Below are 12,719 nucleotides of genomic sequence, written 5' to 3' on the forward strand. Positions count from 1 at the left end.
GTTGAAAGAGCTTTCAGCATTTAGCATGGCTGTTACTTCGTCTTGCTGCTTCTGTGCCAAGCAGTCACTCATTGAAATCTACGTTATAAATTAGTCACAAACTCACCAACCCACATAAATCACTTATGGTGGACCATTTATGTATTCCTGGGAAGAGTTCTTGCACAACTAAAAGAACCTTCTGTTCAGCTCCTAAATACTATAAAGTTGAAGTAATGATTAGAGAGAAGTCTAAAAAGGCTACCTGAAAATTGTGACCTAAGATGTTCTACAGGGTTATTTCACCTCCTATTATCTAAATTAATTCTTTTCAGTTTTCTTCCTTTACCTCTTTCTTGGTGGCAATGCATGTGTTTGCAATGATCACAGTGGTTTCCCTCCTCAGAAATCTTTGACTAGAATTATCATTTTGTCATTACACTGTTACACTTGAAAGCTGATGAGCTGGGTGGACTTAGGCAATTACACTTATTTTTTGTGGATAAGCACGTAAAATAAGATACTGCAATCTCCTGTCCTGTTCATATATTTGCCCCCTAGTTCTTCAGATATCTGTGCACACAACTGACTTGTAGGAATTTTTTGGCCAAAAATGAAGAAAAGGAGCAGAATTCCTTTATTTATATATATATATATATATATATATATTTCCTACAACATTTGTTCTCTGTTCATTTAGCATGGCAAAGCTACCAACTGCATTAATCCTTTTATGATACTAGAGGGAGCTCATGGCTTGTGCAGTCACTGAAACATATCTTGGACAATTCTTGAGGAAATGCAGATGGGAAGTTAAGTGTCACTGGTAGATGTAATGCTTTTTCCATCTCTGGCTAAACAAGGCTGAATTTATCTGCTTAGGAAATTACACATACGGTTTTCAGGGACACTCAGATAATGAAATGCTGTATACTCAGTTTCTTCAGTGTCTGAGCACCTTTCTGTCATGGCTGGATTTATCTTCACAGCCTCCTGTGAGGAAATAAGCCCTCGTATCCCTATTAATATTTGTTCAGGAAGCACTCTGTAGTGCAGATTTCAGGCTATATCTGACATAGACATTCAGTTGGGCATCAGTTTTGTACACAGGCAGAAAAGAACCACAGAAGTTCCCTTTGAGAAGACCTGATGTGCTGCATCTCTGCTCAGACAGTTTCTTGAGGTGCAAATGCGAAACTTTCACAACGCTGTCTCCCAGTCTAGCCAGGTGTCAGCTGGGGGAGGCTGACAAAAGTGGACAAAGCTTATTGGGAACATACCAGAGCTCTCTGAGCTAAGAGGCCTGCCTCTTTAAATTTGTGCTGTGCCCTTTTCCCAGTTCTGGCTCAGCCAGCAGTAGTCACAGAGCTGAAGAGAGACTAGGGGGCTGAGCTGTGAGTGCTTGGGGTTGGATGAAAGCTAGCAGCAGGCATCTCCCATACATTCCTATGAGATATACACAGTTCAGCAAACAACTACGTGGTGGGTTTGAAGAGCTGAAAGGAATATGTATCTCAGACTTTTTAAGGTCTTATCTGAGATGATGAAGGCTGCGTCAGCCTGGTAGACCAAAGAAGCACCTCAACAAGACAAACAGTCAGCAATAGGCTGTAAAGAAAACTTTTTTTGCTGGTGGGGGCTGAGGAACAGTTCACCAAGCATCCTCAGAGAGCAACAGCCAGAACAGAACATGAGGAAAGGTAATAGGCATGATTTGTACCCTGGAGGAGCCCTAGTATGGGCAAGAAGTGTAGAAAGAGCATAAGCACAATGGCAAAGTATTGCTGTGTGCAGGGATACTCTCAGAGAAGAGTGCATGCACATGCACACGTGGATACAAGCACACTGTAAACATATGCACGGAGAAGTATTCCAAGAGGAATTCCAAAATACCAGGAGGAGAGTTGAAAGCATGAGGTGATATCCTGAAACATGTTGATTATTTTGTTTTGTTTTGTTTTAATTTTTTCCATCTTGCTGTTTTTTTTTGTTTGTTTGTTTGGTTGGTTGGTTGGTTTGTTTGTTTTCACTAGGGATCTGACACTCTAGCAGCATAGTTGAAAGCAGATTACCCACAGGAAGTTGGGGGCTTCAGGAGCTGAAAGGCAACCAAACCTGAAATGGACTAGCTTAAATGTCTTGGTTAAGATAGCTTTACATAATCAGAGCAAATTTAATTTACCTTAGAGCCATGTTATCTCTTGGAGTTTCTGACATGCAGGTTCCTAATCCTAGTGAGCATTACCTGTATTGTGTTTAATTATGTTTCAACAAATCCGTATCCCTTTAGAAGCAGCTTGGCGGTCACTGTGGTGCTCAGTGAGGTTAATGAAGGTGTCAGGGCAGCGATCAGTAAGTGGACAATCATTCCTTCACTGCCTGAGGCAAAATACCCGCTGTGCTGAGTTTTGTCAGCACGAGCTCTGAGCTGCTGCAGGAGCAGGTCTGCCCAGGAGAGGGCAGCGATGCACAGACACACACTGGGGCACAGGCTGCTGGGGACTTGCGTAAAAAGCCTTCAATAGCCATCTCCTGCACACACAGCTGAACTGTTCTTTGTTTATTCAAAAAGTGAAGTGTTTAATGCAGGATAAACGTATGATACCACTGTATGGAAGTATGAGGCTTCTTTGACCCTTCCATTTTGGGGGGTGAGAAGTGTTCAGTGTTATGATTTTTCCCTTTAACTCTACATCAGCCAGGAGGGAGTAATGTCCTTCTGAGAGTCTTTGGGATGCTGTCAGGCCAGCAACGTGTAGCTGTAATTCTTTACCCTGCTCTTCACTATAATAGTCATACAATATATCAGATAGCAAGCAAGTCACAGTAGGAGTTTGGTGTAATATTAGAGCCAGAAACATGTCATCTTGTTGGCATAGATGTTGTTCAGGAAGCTGTACAAGGTGGCTCTTGCGAAATGCTGAAGATGGGAAGGTTTTACAGCAAATTGACTTCATAGATACCTGGTCTTAATGACCACAGTTTTCCCAACATTGTGTGGTGATTACAATGATTAATAGCTTAGCCTACTTTGTGGAACAGAAGACAGTAGGATGTACCCAAGCGCACAGGACTGAAGTTTTTCTCCAGTATCTTGCAACATAATGCATAAAGCAAGATTGCTTGGGCTTTACTCTTAAAGAATGCAGTAAGTACCAAGAGATATTTTGCTCTCTTCCAGGTGACACTGTAGGCAATCTCTGGCAAAGGCAGTCATGTTCCTTTATCACCTAAACAGTTCATCTCCATGGACACCAATGGTATCATTTTTATTTAGCTGGCTTTGCTGTCAGTCCTGTCAGTCTTTTGTGTGTGTGTGTGTGTGCCTTAATAGAAGCTGAAATGAGAAAAAGCTGAGATTGTTATAGCACACACTATTCAGGATTTACAAAATGATGAATGTACTCTGAACATAAATACAGTCATGAATACACAGGGTAAAGAGGATTTTGGCTCTCAGGATGGTATTTGTAGAGGAGTTGCAAGATCTGGGGAAGGTACCTGCGAGTCACATTTATGCCCCCACTCCTCATACTGCAAAGAAAGAGAGCTTTGGGGATGCTCTAACTCATCTCTAACTGCAGCTGCACCTAAGTGGTTACATGAGCCAGAGATCCTGGGAATGCAGTAGCAACCCAGTCTTGCTGCTTTTTCCAGATGCTGTTTCCTAATGAGTTTAGCATTAAGCTGAACAGTCACTGTGTACGGGAGTATGGAAGCAGACACTGAATGCCTGGCTGTAAGTTTGTTTCTGAGGAGAAAACAAGCCAGTTCCTAGTAGCAGTAACGAAATATGCCAGTTGTTAGAAACTTTTTTTTTTTTTTTTTAATTAGACTCAGCAAATTACACTCGTGAAAGCTCTGTCATCTCAGATTTCTTCTAGATGGGATAAGTTTTGGGTAATTCTATCCACAGCACTGAGATGTCAGTATTATTCCCCATGCCTAAGCCAGCAGGATTGTGCTGGCTGAGGGGATCACTGTACTAAGCTGTGTCTTGGCATAGATATGCATCTTGTCAGCTGTCTTAAAGATTTCTCATGGACAGTGAGCAGTGTCCTGAGGCTAGATCAGGTCAACAACTGTGACTGGGGAGTCGCACTGCCCCATTTGCTGAGAGAACGGCCAGCAGAAGTAAAGAGGAGGACAGGTGCGATAACTGCCAGCTGAGGGCCTTAAAGGGAAACATTTTTGCTTAGCTGGCTATGCAAAATGCAAGATGTTTTCTACAGAAAGAAGAGCTGAAAGGATATGGAAACAAAGCAGGGAAGTTACACTGAAATAAACTGGGGTGTGCTTACAGAGATTAATAGCTGTTTCCTGTCCCATATTTCAATATGTTTTCTGCTCACAATAGTTTGTAGACATACACAACTGATTTTCTGGAAGGGCATCTTTTACCCCTTTTCATTTTCTCCTGGGTTTCAAGGCACAGATGCAATTGAAAAATGGCTGAAATCTACATAAATGAACTCAAACACAATTTGAGGTACAATCCAAAACTGTAACACAGACCTACCTATTCATTGCTTTGGTGGGGTTCAGATCAGTTTAACTGAAGTGTGACAGGATGGTAGCAGCAGAATGAAGTAGAGCAACCTGGAAGGAATCTACTTTACATTCATTTTCTGATAGCTCCAAATTCTAACAGAATTAATATTAAAAAAAAAAAAAAAAAGTAGGGAGAACTGGGGAGAAAATATCTGTACTAAACTACAAGCAATGTAAATAGAACTGGCTTGACAAGTCACAGGGTGTATGTAGTCATTTCTTGCTGCCTGTAAGAACCATGCCTATAGAAGAAGTTGGACAAAGACTTGCTAAGGAGGTTGTTTTACACTGATGACTCTGACTGGGCTGTGTTCCTATCTCTGTCCTACTAGATGCCTCACCTTCAACTGTACTGATCTGACTGAAGTTCCAAGAACTAGATGCACCAGTCTCTTATCACCCATCCCGTTGTCGCTATTGCTGCTGGGAGGTCTGCTCCCTTCTGCCACAGGACCATCTCATTTCAGCATGCTTGCACAAACTACTCAGTTTTGCTTCATGCTGAAGCTCAAAATTACCCTTTTTCGTGACAAATATTTGTCCAATCTTCAGCCATCTCTCCTGTCCCATGCTTTTAAGTTGTTTTTTTTTTTTGCACCTCTCTATTCATTTCTCCTTTCTTCAGATGTCAACGAGATCTCAATTCTCCCTTCTGTGTCACTATATTATTTTTGTTAAAATCTCATCTTAGCATATGTATTTACAACAAAGCTGTCTATATTATCTGCTAGCGGCAAAGAAGGATAATACTTAATGATACTTAAAAAGCAAAACCTGCACTAATCAGAGGTCAGGTCATGTGCTCCTAGTAACCCACTGCTTTCTGATTCAGTATATGGATTGCAGTATCCATAGGCAAAGGCAGTTCCTCTGCATGTGTTAATCTGTATGTTCTTTCTAAAAAGAAAAAGATTATGAATAGTAACAGTCATTAACATGAAGAATTAATTACTGAAAAGAGGACTGTTGTTCTGTTTCAGGAGTGTGATCCTCCAGATGGTTTGAAACAGGGAGAGAGAATACTACTGAGCACAGAACACTGCACTAAGAATCGGGAGAAAGATCTGTAATCACTTCCTTGCTCTATCTGGCAAGAGTGATGCCAGGTATTGCCAATTTAATTTCGCTGTAACTTAGTTCTCTTTGTGTAAAGGGTGAGGCCGGCTGTCCTCTGAGGCAGGGGGAGGGAAGGAGGTTTGTTTAGAAGCGTTAGCCTCTCTTTGATTTCTTGCAAGGTTGTTCTGAGATGTTTCGATCCCACCGAGAGGACACAGAGCATCTATGAAGAGTTTCTGTTGTTACAAGAGATGCGTGTGCTGGTGAAATGTTGAAAGGAACAGCCCAAAGTCATGACAATTTCAGAACTACTAAGCTCTCATGAAACAAGGCTGAAATCCCATTCAGAGTTTACTTTTTCAAACCAAAGCCTTTTGGTTTAAGCGGTGAGGACTTCTCATGTATCATTCTCATCTGCTTATGATAAACCTTTAGCGCCAGGATATTTGCCTAAGTGGAGAGGGATGGGTGGGTGCCTGTATGGAGAAGTTTGTTGTTCCATACATACCTCATTTGAATGAAACCATTCTTCATAATGACAGACAGCACTGACATCAGGTGGACCTCAAGTGCTGTTGCTGAGGCTGCTGACATGCACGCATGCAGCTGTGCAGGTGAGCAGCCACTGCCTTGTCTCTGTGGCCCATGGGCTAGCTGTACAGTACAACCATCAGTTAGGGTGGCGTCACCTGAAGGCGAGCTAGTTCAGTGTGAAAGAACAGTGCTTGGCTTCAGTAAAAGACCTGCAGCAACTTGTAGGATTCATTTTGTTTATTATTTGGTTTCATAGTTGACTAAAAATGAGTCCAGCAGTTGTCAGCCTTATATCCACAACACTTTTTATATTGTAATTGGAAAAGGCTAATAAAGACCAAAATTCCTTTGGTTAATTACTTGTGTATATGTGTATTGTTACAGTACACTGTCTGAATGCTGTCTTTTGCAGAGATATCTTGAGACCTCTTGTCCATATTTCACTGTTGAAGTGACCAGTGTACGCCTCATCCTGTGAAGTACCTTGGAAGCTGGCCCCTTAAAACTGATATTTGAAGATGAGGACAGACGGGGGTCCTTGGAAGAATTTTAACTCAAGCTACTGAGAGCTGCTCTGAAGGATCTCAGGCTGGAGTTTCCTGCTGGCTTTCCCTCCATCGCTAGAGAAGCACCTGCAGCCAGAAGGTAGGAGCCACTTGGCCTTTGCTGGGTCCCAGCCTGCCACCTCCAGCACTGCTCCCCTCCTGCCTTCCCAGCAGCATCTCCCAGCTGCAGCTGCTGGGTAATGGACAGCAGCCCGGGTTTTGCTGCGAGACCTTAATCTGCACTGTCGGCCCTCATTACTGCCACTCAGTGCCGTTGTGCCCAGCCATGAGGGGTCACGAGATGACATGGGAGAGGTCGGGCGGGGGTGTATAAAAGGGCCTGCCAAGCACCGGGAACTACGGAAAGGCTAAAAAGAGAACAGCTAGCCAAGCGATGCTCCTGGCGGCTTGCTGGGGACGGGGCTGAAAGCGGCTGGGTTCACACCGAGTTTCCTGGAGGTCACTCCGCAATATGGTAACTCCTGGCTCGGCTGTCAGCGCCCATCAGGCCGGCTGTCCTCTGAGGCAGGGGGAGGGAAGGAGGTTTGTTTAGAAGCGTTAGCCTGCCCCTCCCCCGGCCCCATTAGTGGCCCTTATTAAACCAACACAGACAAAGAGCAAAGATGCCCTCGTTAATGGAGAGTCTCCGATAATTACTCTGCTCTGCCGCTTCTTTTGGGGCCTGAATGGCCTTTGAATAATGTTTCTCTTGCTGCGGCTGCAGACAATACCCGCGCAGACCGCTTTAAGCGGTGCCAATCCCATTAGCGGGAGAATAGCGGGGCTTCGGGGCGGCGCGGCGGGGAGGGCAGCGGGCGCGCCCTCCTCCTCCACCCGCCGCGACCCACTAAAGCAAAGCAGGGAAGCGCTGGGAGAAAGCCCGTTTCAGGAACCATCTCCCCAGCTAAGCAGCGCCCGAGCTAAGGGTCAACGCGGTGCCCGGCGCTGCTGGAGCGCCAGGACGGGCATTGTCCAGTCACAGCAAGGGCAGAGGAGAGCTGGGGGCAGAAGGAGACCAAGGAGGAGGGCCTCGTCCACCCTTTCCTCCCGTCCCCTGGGCACAGCTCTCACACCCACACAAGACACCAAAGGGGATGGAGGCCCAAGAGTCTGTGAAATCAGAATCAGTCTATGCTCCTGCTTTACAGTGCAGAGAAAAAGGAGGTGGCAGTCATCCCTCTGCATCCAGTTGCTTGCAAGGCATGAAAATGGCTATACCGGCCAATTTCAGGAGAGTTAATTCTGCACTGCACACCCTGAGCAGGAAGCTAATTAGTGTGTTCAATAGGTAGCTATCAACCCAAGTTGGAGGAGTTGGAATAACTCTACCTGAGCCTTTCTCTTTGATCTCCCTTTCTGCGTGATAAGTGAGAATAGTGTATAGCTGGGCTGGCTGCGGTGTTTAATTTAATCATCTGATGATATTTATTTTCATAAACATGAACTTAAGGAACAATTATCGGAAAGGTTTCATCTTGTGCTGAACGTGCCAGTTAACGGCCTTTCTGTGAGGTAATAGCTTCTATGTAGGGAGTCAGTAATTAAAATGTGTGAAAAAAGGCCCCTGCTTCAGAGGCAGTGAGGAAAGACGGTGGGTCTAATGCTCAGCTGGTGTGAACTGGCTAGTCTGTCAATGGCTACAATAAATTGCCATTCCTCCTTCCACATCATGACAGCCCAAAGGATTCTTGAGAGTTTCCCAGTTAAAGGCAAAGAAGTTTGGATTCTTATCAGAAGGAGCCAAACTCAGGAATTCATGGCACGGTGATCTGGGTTTGGGAAAGGATTCTCATGGAGATGTTCAGATCTAAAGAAGAGCACTCAGTCCTGCAAGCTCTCACACAAGGAAAGCAGCTAAGTGAAGTTTCCAGTGTTAGCAGATACAGCCATTTTCTCCTTCTTCTGTTGCTGACTCTCTAGACTTTCAGAATCTCAATCTAAAAGCTGAGAAAAAGTTGACATTTGAGGCATTTGGGTAGAAGGAAGATGACTTCATTTATGTCTTAATCGGGTGGACATACAGGGCACAATTTGTTTACCTGTGCAGTTAACCACCAGATGGCTCTATGCACTGTGTTCAGCTTCAGGCCATATGTTGATTGTTGATGAGCAAGGGGGACAAAGCTGGAAGTCAAGCTGCGTGGAATGTTTTGTTATAGCCACCACCATGTCTTTAACCTGCTTGAAACATGTTGGAGGATGGTGATACCCTTAAACAATGAAAACTACTAAATCTGGGATTTATATTCTTAAATATGTGAAGTTATCACAACATCATTTTCCAAGGTTCATATTTCTTCAGAACTTGAGCCTGTCATCCTGCAGCTTCAAAGGATAAGGCTGGTCATTTGTTCTTTCCAATAGCACACAGACTGCAGGCAGAGAAATCTCCAAATCTCCAGCGAATTAAAGGAAGAAAATGTAGACCACCTGCCCAGAAAGAATAAGTTGTTTAAACCTGTGGCAGAAGAATATGTGAGGGCTTACAGATTTAAAAAAAAAAAAAAAAAAAAAAAAAAAAAAGGAAAGGGGATGGAATCCCTTCCTTCTGTCAATAAAACGATGACCATTGTTCATAAAAGTGCTTCTCACAAAAGAGAAGTAAAAACTTGAAACCAAACTGTTCCCTAACACCCAGCATAAGAAAGGTGCATCCTAACTGCATTTTGCACAGAAAAGGGAAAGTGCTATCCATCTCAGCCTTTTTGCAAAGGGTTTCCAGCAGATGAGAGCACAGTTAGGAATATCCAGAGCTGGGAAAAGCACTCTTCAGGGAGCTGAAAAGCGTGCCTCTTTTGTCCTGGGGCAAACACATGGTGTTTTCTACAAGCCTCCACAGAGCACAGGGCCATTCTGGGATGATGCAGGGGCCATGGTGCTGGCTAGCCCCCGGGAAACATCTACCAAGGCATGGAGCACTGGGAGGAGGCACATTTCCCATCAGCGTCACAGCAGACGATGCCTGGTGCAAGCCTGAGTGACTGGACATATTTGTCAGACCGGGTCCCAAGGAGCCCCTGTGGGACGTACTTTGGCTGTAGGAAAGAGGGAGGCAGGAACCATGGCTGAGTGCAGTGAATGCTGAGGACCTAGGGCTGAGACAGCTGAAGCTGTTCTGGGTTCATGGCACATGGCTGCTGTCCTTCCAGGGTTACGGCTGCCAAGCATCTCTGGTAGTCTGTTTTTGAGCAGAAGGATGATTCTTCTTGAATGAGGCTTCTCTGCTGTCTTCCAATTGCTTCCTTCTTCAACGTCCTCTCCCTCCCCTAAAAAGAAGTGACATCTGTGCCATATCCCTGAGCAGATCTCCTACAGCTGTTGCAAGAAGTCCACTGCTCTCCTGCAATCAAGTCACTTTTCCATTGTGGGTGGAAGATGAGATAGGGACCACTTGCCAGAAAATTACCTAAGTATGTGCATATTGTTAAACAAAAGCAATTTTTCTTCAACACTGCATTACAATCAGAACCAGGAGAAGATGGGTTTCATACCTGCTGAGTACAGGGCATACCGCTTGCCTGTTCCCTCTCCCAGCATTGATGCCCCCACAGATGCGATGCCTGCATGTCCCATGGTGTCTGCAGGACCCAGAACAGGAGCTGGGGGTCCATGGCTGGCAGAGGGGTGAAGTTCTGAAGCCTTGGTAGGCCTGGGAGACCAAGCGGGCTGTTCTTGTTCAGAGGAGCCTGAGAGAGAAATGTCTCAGCACCATGTGAGAAAAGGGTGGTTGGAAATAAATAGTGATGAAGCAGGTGATGATGTTGCACCAGAGGGATTGTGGTGAATAAAACTGACTTAGAATAAAAAGAAAACTCTTTGCCTGTTACTCAGTGAACAGGCCATTCATCTTTATGAGCTGAACTTGAAATGCGCGGTGGTGTACTGACAGATTGTTTGGAAAGGCCAGGATTACCTAATTTTCAGGCAGACAAACTGGTACCTTTGTGCACCACGGGTGCTCATTCATCCTTGCTGTCACTGAAATCAGGTAATGCACACGAACGCAACCTGGTTATGTTCTGTAGTGTATGTGAAATTGTTGGTATGTGATGAAGAGAAGAAAAACTGCTTATGGAAGATAACCAAACACGTTCCTTTTATGGATGACTGCGAGTCCCCTTTCTGGACTTGCTTCAGTGTGGCCCTTTAGTGCAGCAGTGTCAGCTCTGATCCAGCCTGGTTCAGCCCAGCACCAGCTCCCCGGGTGCTGCACAGGGTGGCTCGGGGTGCGCTGGGCTTCCAGGCTGCGGTACGTCCCTAACCCGCACCTAGGTGTGCCTGGCCTGGAGGTTATTTTTGCACAACCCCTACCTTTGGGCGGGGTCCAACGCTAGATTCCAATGGAATAATCAATTTGCAACTGTCGGGCAACTTTTGGTTTTCTTTGGTAACAGGCTGCACCGGGGATCTTTTTGCAGCCCTGTGGCGACACCGATTCCACCTCCCTCCCTCCCTCCCTCCCGGGTAAGCCTCCGTGCCCTCGGCGCCCGGCGCCCGGCCTGGGGCTCCTGCCCGGGGGTCCCGGCCCCGGGCCGCCTCTCCCGGCGGGGGGGGACGCGGGCGGCCCCCGGCGGGGGGAACCTTGGTGCCGCGGCGCCGTTTCCCGCGGCGGCCGGGCCGGCTTTGCGGCAGGACGCGGCCCCGCCGAGGAGGGGCCGGGCCGGGCCGGGCCGTGCCTGCGCGCCGCCGGCTCCGCTCCGCTGGGCTGGGCTGGGCTCGGGCCGGGGGCTCGGAGCGGGGAGCCCCTTCCTCGGAGCACGGGCGGCCAGGTAAACCCTCCCGGGCAGCCGGGCGCGCCGCGGGGCTCGAGGGCTGGGCGAGCCCGCCGGGACCGCCTCCACGTCCCGCCGGGTCGGGCTCCCCCCGGGCCGCCCGCAGCGGGGCGAGGCCCGAGCGTGGTCGGCTCGGCGCTAGGCTCCGGCCCCGCCTGCGGGGCAGGCCCCGGCCTCGCACCTTTCCGCAGCTCTCCGCGGGAATTTGGGCCGCTCCCAGTCGGTGCAGGCACGTCCAGGGTGTGTGTGTGTGTGCACAGTGTGCAGGCATCGCTCCCTTTTAATAGCACAGTGACATAGTGCTGTAGTGGCTTTGCACTGCAGTGAAATTGGTTCTCTTATGGAGCAAGCAGGCAAGCAAAGTCTGTGGCGTTAAACCTGCTGGAGTTAAAGAGGCCCGACAGGAGAGTATTGGCTGCATGGGTGTGCGTGACAGCTGGAGGAGCAATGTGAACACTGGGGTTAGTGGCATTGCCAGGGAAGGGAAGAAAGTCGAGATTAGGTTAGCACAAGGAATCATGGCTTGTGCCTGATCTGTTTTCTGCTCTGCAAATATGTACTTAAAGCTCTGATCCTATGAGGATTTACGGACAAGTCTAATTTTAGGCACTGCGTCATCCTACTGAATGACTACAAGTCACTGTGTGTAAGAATAAGAAACCATCTGAATCTTGGTAGGACAGATACCCATACACTAAGCAACAGGAGTTGCCCTCTTACTGCTTTCATAGTTTGTACATCCTGTATGGAAAACAAAAATAAAGGATTAAATTTGAGACAAAAAAAATCACAGAATCACAGAATTGTCTAGGTTGGAAGAGACCTCAAGATCTTCAAGTCCAACCTCTGACCTAACACTAACAAGTCCTCCACTAATCAGAAATCTAAAATGTGAAACATAGCACTCTGTAGTGGAATGAAGAATCTAATCAGTCTACAGCAGCTAGGTGCATCATACCTACAGAACCATATCAGACTGCAGTTGTGTGGTGGTGTTCATATTTCAATTTAATCAGATGTTCTGAGGTTTCCACAGGGCTTCTGTAAAGATTGTTTGCAACAAGCTTACAGTTTAGTTTAGAAAACACCAAATGTTTGTGCTGGAGGAGTCAAATGACTCTATAGCAGCTTGTGTAGCTGAGCCAGCCTGCAGGGGTTAGCAGTTGTGGCAGGGCTGCCAGGACCTGAGGGTTTGGGTTGCTGTGGTAGTCTGCTGAATTTAGCATTATTTGGATCATTGCTTCCTTTCCTTCCCCTGCCCCTTTTCCCTTATAATGAATGT

This window comes from Aythya ferina (assembly GCF_964211825.1).
Source record: "Aythya ferina genome assembly, chromosome: 6".
NCBI classification, from domain to species: Eukaryota; Metazoa; Chordata; class Aves; order Anseriformes; family Anatidae; genus Aythya; species Aythya ferina.